Consider the following 10,000-nt stretch of genomic DNA (forward strand, 5'->3'; position numbering starts at 1 on the left):
CTCCCACCTCTCCCCCAGAGCTCCAGGCACTCTGTCACACTCCTCCAGCCCACCCAGGAGCACCAGCAACGGGGCCCTTTGACCCCCAGGCCTCCCACCTCTCCCCCAGAGCTCCAGGCTGCCTGCCACACATCTGTAACCGCTCTGGGTGCACCAGCAACGGGGCCCTTTGACCCCCAGGCCTCCCACCTCTCCCCCAGAGCTCCAGGCACTCTGCCACACTCCTCCAGCCCACCCAGGAGCACCAGCAACGGGGCCCTTTGACCCCCAGGCCTCCCACCTCTCCCCCAGAGCTCCAGGCACTCTGCCACACTCCTCCAGCCCACCCAGGAGCACCAGCAACGGGGCCCTTTGACCCCCAGGCCTCCCACCTCTCCCCCAGAGCTCCAGGCACTCTGTCACACTCCTCCAGCCCACCCAGGAGCACCAGCAACGGGGCCCTTTGACCCCCAGGCCTCCCACCTCTCCCCCAGAGCTCCAGGCTGCCTGCCACACATCTGTAACCGCTCTGGGTGCACCAGCAACGGGGCCCTTTGACCCCCAGGCCTCCCACCTCTCCCCCAGAGCTCCAGGCACTCTGCCACACTCCTCCAGCCCACCCAGGAGCACCAGCAACGGGGCCCTTTGACCCCCAGGCCTCCCACCTCTCCCCCAGAGCTCCAGGCACTCTGCCACACTCCTCCAGCCCACCCAGGAGCACCAGCAACGGGGCCCTTTGACCCCCAGCCCTCCCACCTCTCCCCCAGAGCTCCAGGCACTCTGTCACACTCCTCCAGCCCACCCAGGAGCACCAGCAACGGGGCCCTTTGACCCCAGCCCTCCCCAGAGCTCCAGGCACTCTGTCACACTCCTCCAGCCCCCCCAGGAGCACCAGCAACGGGGCCCTTTGACCCCCAGCCCTCCCAACTCTCCCCCAGAGCTCCAGGCACTCTGTCACACTCCTCCAGCCCACCCAGGAGCACCAGCAACGGGGGCCCTTTGACCCCAGCCCTCCCCAGAGCTCCAGGCACTCTGTCACACTCCTCCAGCCCAGCCAGGAGCACCAGCAACGGGGCCCTTTGACCCCCAGCCCTCCCACCTCTCCCCCAGAGCTCCAGGCACTCTGTCACACTCCTCCAGCCCACCCAGGAGCTCCAGCAACGGGGCCCTTTGACCCCCCCAGGACTCCCACCTCTCCCCCAGAGCTCCAGGCACTCTGTCACACTCCTCCAGCCCACCCAGGAGCACCAGCAACGGGGCCCTTTGACCCCAGCCCTCCCCAGAGCTCCAGGCACTCTGTCACACTCCTCCAGCCCCCCCAGGAGCACCAGCAACGGGGCCCTTTGACCCCCAGCCCTCCCACCTCTCCCCCAGAGCTCCAGGCACTCTGTCACACTCCTCCAGCACACCCAGGAGCACCAGCAACGGGGCCCTTTGACCCCAGCCCTCCCCAGAGCTCCAGGCACTCTGTCACACTCCTCCATCCCCCCCCAGGAGCACCAGCAACGGGGCCCTTTGACCCCCAGCCCTCCCACCTCTCCCCCAGAGCTCCAGGCACTCTGTCACACTCCTCCAGCCCACCCAGGAGCACCAGCAACGGGGCCCTTTGACCCCAGCCCTCCCCAGAGCTCCAGGCACTCTGCCACACTCCTCCAGCCCACCCAGGAGCACCAGCAACGGGGCCCTTTGACCCCCAGGCCTCCCACCTCTCCCCCAGAGCTCCAGGCACTCTGCCACACTCCTCCAGCCCACCCAGGAGCACCAGCAACGGGGCCCTTTGACCCCCAGGCCTCCCACCTCTCCCCCAGAGCTCCAGGCACTCTGTCACACTCCTCCAGCCCACCCAGGAGCACCAGCAACGGGGCCCTTTGACCCCCAGGCCTCCCACCTCTCCCCCAGAGCTCCAGGCACTCTGTCACACTCCTCCAGCCCCCCCAGGAGCACCAGCAACGGGGCCCTTTGACCCCCAGCCCTCCCACCTCTCCCCCAGAGCTCCAGGCACTCTGTCACACTCCTCCAGCCCACCCAGGAGCACCAGCAACGGGGCCCTTTGACCCCAGCCCTCCCCAGAGCTCCAGGCACTCTGTCACACTCCTCCAGCCCACCCAGGAGCACCAGCAACGGGGCCCTTTGACCCCAGCCCTCCCCAGAGCTCCAGGCACTCTGCCACACTCCTCCAGCCCACCCAGGAGCACCAGCAACGGGGCCCTTTGACCCCCAGCCCTCCCCAGAGCTCCAGGCACTCTGTCACACTCCTCCAGCCCACCCAGGAGCACCAGCAACGGGGCCCTTTGACCCCAGCCCTCCCCAGAGCTCCAGGCACTCTGCCACACTCCTCCAGCCCACCCAGGAGCTCCAGCAACGGGGCCCTTTGACCCCCAGGACTCCCACCTCTCCCCCAGAGCTCCAGGCACTCTGTCACACTCCTCCAGCCCACCCAGGAGCTCCAGCAACGGGGCCCTTTGACCCCCAGGACTCCCACCTCTCCCCCAGAGCTCCAGGCACTCTGTCACACTCCTCCAGCCCACCCAGGAGCACCAGCAACGGGGCCCTTTGACCCCCAGGCCTCCCACCTCTCCCCCAGAGCTCCAGGCACTCTGCCACACTCCTCCAGCCCACCCAGGAGCACCAGCAACGGGGCCCTTTGACCCCCAGGCCTCCCACCTCTCCCCCAGAGCTCCAGGCACTCTGTCACACTCCTCCAGCCCACCCAGGAGCACCCAAAGCCCGACAGCCTGTCTCTATCTCTCCCACTCTTCCTCCAGAGCCCCAGGCTCCATGTCACACTCCTCCATCCAACCCTGGAGCACCCAAAGCCCCACACTTTGTCTCTATCACTCACACGCTTCTCACAGAGCACCAGGCACTCTGCCACACTCCTCCATCCCACCCAGGAGCACCCAAAGCCCGACACTTTGTCTCTATCTCTCCCACCCTTCCTCCAGAGCCCCAGGCTCTCTGTCACACTCCTCCAGCCGACCCAGGAGCACCCAGAGCACCAGGCACTCTGTCACCCTCCTCCAGCCCACCCAGGAGCACCCAAAGCCCGACACTTTGTCTCTATCTCTCCCACCCTTCCTCCAGAGCCCCAGGCTCTCTGTCACACTCCTCCAGCCGACCCAGGAGCACCCAGGAGCACCAGGCACTCTGTCACACTTCTTTATCCCACCCAGGAGCACCCAAAGCCTGACACTCTGTCTCTATCTCTCCCACCCTTCCTCCAGAGCCCCAGGCTCTCTGTCACACTCCTCCATCCGACCCAGGAGCACCCAAAGCCTGACACTCTGTCTCCATCTCTCCCACCCTTCCTCCAGAGCCCCAGGCTCTCTGTCACACTTCTCCATCTGACCCAGGAGCACCCAGGAGCACCAGGCACTCTGTCACACTTCTCCATCCCACCCAGGAGCACCCAAAGCCCGACACTTTGTCTCTATCACTCACACGCTTCTCACAGAGCCCCAGGCTCTCTGTCACACTCCTCCATCCGACCCTGGAGCACCCAGAGCACCAGGCACTCTGTCACCCTCCTCCAGCCCACCCAGGAGCACCCAAAGCCCGACACTTTGTCTCTATCTCTCCCACCCTTCCTCCAGAGCCCCAGGCACTCTGTCACACTTCTCCATCTGACCCAGGAGCACCCAGGAGCACCAGGCACTCTGTCACACTTCTCCATCCCACCCAGGAGCACCCAAAGCCCGACACTTTGTCTCTATCACTCACACGCTTCTCACAGAGCCCCAGGCTCTCTGTCACACTCCTCCATCCGACCCTGGAGCACCCAGAGCACCAGGCACTCTGTCACCCTCCTCCAGCCCACCCAGGAGCACCCAAAGCCCGACACTTTGTCTCTATCTCTCCCACCCTTCCTCCAGAGCCCCAGGCACTCTGTCACACTCCTCCAGCCCACCCAGGAGCACCCAAAGCCCGACACTTTGTCTCTATCTCTCCCACCCTTCATCCAGAGCTCCAGGCTCTCTGTCACCCTCCTCCAGGCCACCCAGGAGCACCCAAAGCCCGACACTTTGTCTCTATCACTCACACGCTTCTCACAGAGCACCAGGCTCTCTGTCACACTCCTCCAGCCCACCCAGGAGCACCCAAAGCCCGACACTTTGTCTCTATCACTCACACCCTTCTCACAGAGCCCCAGGCTCTCTGTCACACTCCTCCAGCCCACCCAGGAGCACCCAGAGCACCAGGCACTCTGTCACACTCCTCCAGCCCACCCAGGAGCACCCAAAGCCCGACACTCTGTCTATATCTCTCCCACCCTTCCTCCAGAGCACCAGGCACTCTGTCACACTCCTCCAGCCCACCCAGGAGCACCAGGCACTCTGTCACCCTCCTCCAGCCCACCCAGGAGCACCCAAAGCCCGACACTTTGTCTCTATCACTCACACGCTTCTCACAGAGCACCAGGCTCTCTGTCACACTCCTCCAGCCCACCCAGGAGCACCCAAAGCCCGACACTTTGTCTCTATCTCTCCCACCCTTCCTCCAGAGCCCCAGGCTCTCTGTCACACTCCTCCAGCCGACCCAGGAGCACCCAGGAGCACCAGGCACTCTGCCACACTCCTCCATCCCACCCAGGAGCACCCAAAGCCCGACACTTTGTCTCTATCACTCACACGCTTCTCACAGAGCCCCAGGCTCTCTGTCACACTCCTCCATCCGACCCAGGAGCACCCAAAGCCTGACACTCTGTCTCTATCTCTCCCACCCTTCCTCCAGAGCCCCAGGCACTCTGTCACACTTCTCCATCTGACCCAGGAGCACCCAGGAGCACCAGGCACTCTGTCACACTTCTCCATCCCACCCAGGAGCACCCAAAGCCCGACACTTTGTCTCTATCACTCACACCCTTCTCACAGAGCCCCAGGCTCTCTGTCACACTCCTCCATCCGACCCAGGAGCACCCAAAGCCTGACACTCTGTCTCTATCTCTCCCACCCTTCCTCCAGAGCCCCAGGCACTCTGTCACACTTCTCCATCTGACCCAGGAGCACCCAGGAGCACCAGGCTCCCTGTCACACTCCTCCATCCGACCCAGGAGCACCCAAAGCCTGACACTCTGTCCCTATCTCTCCCACCCTTCCTCCAGAGCCCCAGGCTGTCTCTCAAACACTCCTCCAGCCGACCCAGGAGCACCCAGAGCACCAGGCACTCTGTCACACTTCTCCATCCGACCCAGGAGCACCCAAAGCCAGACACTTTGTCTCTATCACTCTCACGCTTCTCACAGAGCACCAGGCTCTCTGTCACCCTCCTCCAGCCCACCCAGGAGCACCCAAAGCCCCACACTCTGTCTCTATCTCTCCCACCCTTCCTCCAGAGCCCCAGGCACTCTGTCACACTTCTCCATCTGACCCAGGAGCACCCAGGAGCACCAGGCACTCCCTCACCCTCCTCCATCCCACCCAGGAGCACCCAAAGCCAGACACTTTGTCTCTATCACTCTCACGCTTCTCACAGAGCACCAGGCTCTCTGTCACCCTCCTCCAGCCCACCCAGGAGCACCCAAAGCCTGACACTCTGTCTCTATCTCTCCCACCCTTCCTCCAGAGCCCCAGGCACTCTGTCACACTTCTCCATCTGACCCAGGAGCACCCAGGAGCACCAGGCACTCCCTCACACTCCTCCAGCCCACCCAGGAGCACCCAAAGCCCGACACTTTGTCTATATCACTCTCACGCTTCTCACAGAGCACCAGGCTCTCTGTCACCCTCCTCCAGCCCACCCAGGAGCACCCAAAGCCCCACACTCTGTCTCTATCTCTCCCACCCTTCCTCCAGAGCACCAGGCACTCTGTCACACTTCTCCATCTGACCCAGGAGCACCCAGGAGCACCAGGCACTCCCTCACACTCCTCCAGCCCACCCAGGAGCACCCAAAGCCAGACACTTTGTCTCTATCACTCTCACGCTTCTCACAGAGCACCAGGCTCTCTGTCACCCTCCTCCAGCCCACCCAGGAGCACCCAAAGCCTGACACTCTGTCTCTATCTCTCCCACCCTTCCTCCAGAGCCCCAGGCACTCTGTCACACTTCTCCATCTGACCCAGGAGCACCCAGGAGCACCAGGCACTCCCTCACCCTCCTCCAGCCCACCCAGGAGCACCCAAAGCCAGACACTTTGTCTATATCACTCTCACGCTTCTCACAGAGCACCAGGCTCTCTGTCACACTCCTCCATCCCACCCAGGAGCACCCAAAGCCCCACACTTTGTCTCTATCACTCTCACGCTTCTCACAGAGCACCAGGCTCTCTGTCACACTCCTCCAGCCCACCCAGGAGCACCCAAAGCCTGACACTCTGTCTCTATCTCTCCCACCCTTCCTCCAGAGCCCCAGGCACTCTGTCACACTTCTCCATCTGACCCAGGAGCACCCAGGAGCACCAGGCACTCTGTCACACTTCTCCATCCCACCCAGGAGCACCCAAAGCCCGACACTTTGTCTCTATCACTCACACCCTTCTCACAGAGCCCCAGGCACTCTGTCACACTCCTCCAGCCCACCCAGGAGCACCCAAAGCCCGACACTCTGTCTATATCTCTCCCACCCTTCCTCCAGAGCACCAGGCACTCTGTCACACTCCTCCAGCCCACCCAGGAGCACCCAGAGCACCAGGCACTCCCTCACCCTCCTCCAGCAGACCCAGGAGCACCCACAGCCCCAGGCTCCATGTCACACTCCTCCATCCAACCCTGGAGCACCCAAAGCCCCACACTTCATCTCTAGCACTCCCTCACCCTCCTCCAGCAGACCCAAGAGCACCAGGCACTCCCTCACCCTCCTCTAGCCTCTCCCTCTCACTCTCCTCGGCCTCACCACACACACCCACCCACACCCCGGGGGGGGGGGGCGGCCATGCCACCTCCACCCTCCGGTCACCCACCTCCAGGGACCTCTTGCACCTCTCTATCCTGCGGACCCACTATTAAGCACCCATCTCGGCTAACAACACATAGCCACAGCCAGCAAAACCTCGTGCCTCTGGTTCCCTAAACTTTTTTCGCTCACGCCCCTGGTTCCATAAACTTTTTTCGCTCACGCCCCTGGTTCCATAAACTTTTTTTCGCTCACACCCCTGGTTCCCTAAATCCCATGGCTCACACCCCTGGTTCCCTAAATCCCATGGCTCAGACCCCTGGTTCCCTAAATCCCATGGCTCACATCCCTGGTTCCCTAAATCCCATGGCTCAGACCCCTGGTTCCCTAAATCCCATGGCTCACACCCCTGGTTCCCTAAATCCCATGGCTCAGACCCCTGGTTCCCTAAATCCAATGACTTCCACAGGGGGGCAGCATTTTTCAGCCTACCTCAGGCCGAGAGGGCTCACCCTTTGGGCCTTATCTTGACCCTTTCTCGGTCCTCCCCAACCTCCAGGCTGACTTAGAAACTTTTTTTTTTTTTTTTTTTTTCGAAAGTGACACTTAGAAACTTTTTCGAAAGTTGGACTTCCAGAGGGTGACAGCGGTGTTCAGCTGTCCCCAGGCCGAGAGGGCTCACCCTTTCGGCCTCATCTCTGCCTTTACTCGGTCTTTAACATCCTCCAGAGGCTAACAGCGGTGTTCAGCTCTCCCCAGGCCGAGAGGGCTCACCATTTCGGCCTCAAATTGACCATTACTCGGTCTTTTACGTCCTCCAGAGGCTGACAGCGGTGTTCAGCTCTCCCCAGGCCGAGAGGGCTCACCATTTCGGCCTCATATTGACCATTACTCGGTCTTTTACGTCCTCCAGAGGCTGACAGCGGTGTTCAGCTCTCCCCAGGCCGAGAGGGCTCACCATTTCGGCCTCATTCTGACCATTACTCGGTCTTTTACGTCCTCCAGAGGCTAACAGCGGTGTTCAGCTCTCCCCAGGCCGAGAGGGCTCACCATTTCGGCCTCATATTGACCATTTCTCGGTCTTTTACGTCCTCCAGAGGCTAACAGCGGTGTTCAGCTCTCCCCAGGCCGAGAGGGCTCACCATTTCGGCCTCATTCTGACCATTACTCGGTCTTTTACGTCCTCCAGAGGCTAACAGCGGTGTTCAGCTCTCCCCAGGCCGAGAGGGGTCACCATTTCGGCCTCATATTGACCATTACTCGGTCTTTTACGTCCTCCAGAGGGTGACAGCGGTGTTCAGCTGTCCCCAGGCCGAGAGGGCTCACCCTTTCGGCCTCATCTCTGTCTTTTCTCGGTCCTCCCCAACCTCCAGGCTGACTTAGAAACTTTTTTTCGAAAGTGACACTTAGAAACTTTTTCGAAAGTTGGACTTCCAGAGGGTGACAGCGGTGTTCAGCTCTCCCCAGGCCGAGAGGGCTCACCATTTCGGCCTCATATTGACCATTACTCGGTCTTTTACGTCCTCCAGAGGCTAACAGCGGTGTTCAGCTCTCCCCAGGCCGAGAGGGCTCACCATTTCGGCCTCATATTGACCATTACTCGGTCTTTTACGTCCTCCAGAGGCTAACAGCGGTGTTCAGCTCTCCCCAGGCCGAGAGGGCTCACCATTTCGGCCTCATATTGACCATTACTCGGTCTTTTACGTCCTCCAGAGGCTAACAGCGGTGTTCAGCTCTCCCCAGGCCGAGAGGGCTCACCCTTTCGGCCTCATCTGTGCCTTTACTCGGTCTTTAACATCCTCCAGAGGCTGACAGCGGTGTTCAGCTCTCCCCAGGCCGAGAGGGCTCACCATTTCGGCCTCATCTGTGCCTTTTCTCGGTCTTTTACGTCCTCCAGAGGGTAACAGCGGTGTTCAGCTCTCCCCAGGCCGAGAGGGGTCACCATTTCGGCCTCATATTGACCATTTCTCGGTCTTTTACGTCCTCCAGAGGCTGACAGCGGTGTTCAGCTCTCCCCAGGCCGAGAGGGCTCACCCTTTCGGCCTCATCTTTGCCTTTTCTCGGTCCTCCCCAACCTCCAGGCTGACTTAGAAACTTTTTTTCGAAAGTGACACTTAGAAACTTTTTCGAAAGTTGGACTTCCAGAGGGTGACAGCGGTGTTCAGCTGTCCCCAGGCCGAGAGGGCTCACCCTTTCGGCCTCATCTGTGCCTTTTCTCGGGCTTTTACATCCTCCAGAGGCTGACAGCGGTGTTCAGCTCTCCCCAGGCCGAGAGGGCTCACCATTTCGGCCTCATATGTGCCTTTTCTCGGTCTTTTTCATCCTCCAGAGGCTAACAGCGGTCTCTGGCAGTCCCCAGGCCGAGAGTGCTCACCATTTCGGCCTCATCTTTGCCTTTTCTCGGTCCTCCCCAACCTCCAGGTCATTTTTTCTCTTTATCCTGGAGCGCTGCACTTGGAAAATCTTCACTTCAGCACTGGACAGCGCTGGACAGCGCCACCCATGTCCACCTTTAATGCCTCTTTTTCGGCCTCATGTTGGCCCTTTCCTCGGTCCTTTTCATCCTCCAGAGGCCAACAGCGGTGTTCAGCTGTCCCCAGGCCGAGAGGGGTCACCATTTCGGCCTCATATTGACCATTACTCGGTCTTTTACGTCATCCAGAGGCTAACAGCGGTGTTCAGCTCTCCCCAGGCCGAGAGGGCTCACCATTTCGGCCTCATATTGACCATTACTCGGTCTTTTACGTCCTCCAGAGGGTGACAGCGGTGTTCAGCTGTCCCCAGGCCGAGAGGGCTCACCCTTTCGGCCTCATCTCTGCCTTTTATCGGTCCTCCCCAACCTCCAGGCTGACTTAGAAACTTTTTTTTCGAAAGTGACACTTAGAAACTTTTTCGAAAGTTGGACTTCCAGAGGGTGACAGCGGTGTTCAGCTGTCCCCAGGCCGAGAGGGCTCACCCTTTCGGCCTCATCTCTGCCTTTACTCGGTCTTTAACATCCTCCAGAGGCTAACAGCGGTGTTCAGCTGTCCCCAGGCCGAGAGGGCTCACCCTTTCGGCCTCATCTCTGCCTTTACTCGGTCTTTAACATCCTCCAGAGGCTAACAGCGGTGTTCAGCTCTCCCCAGGCCGAGAGGGCTCACCATTTCGGCCTCATCTGTGCCTTTTCTCGGTCTTTTACGTCCTCCAGAGGC

This window comes from Labrus bergylta, chromosome 2 (genome assembly GCF_963930695.1).
Source record: "Labrus bergylta chromosome 2, fLabBer1.1, whole genome shotgun sequence".
Lineage (NCBI taxonomy): Eukaryota > Metazoa > Chordata > Actinopteri > Labriformes > Labridae > Labrus > Labrus bergylta.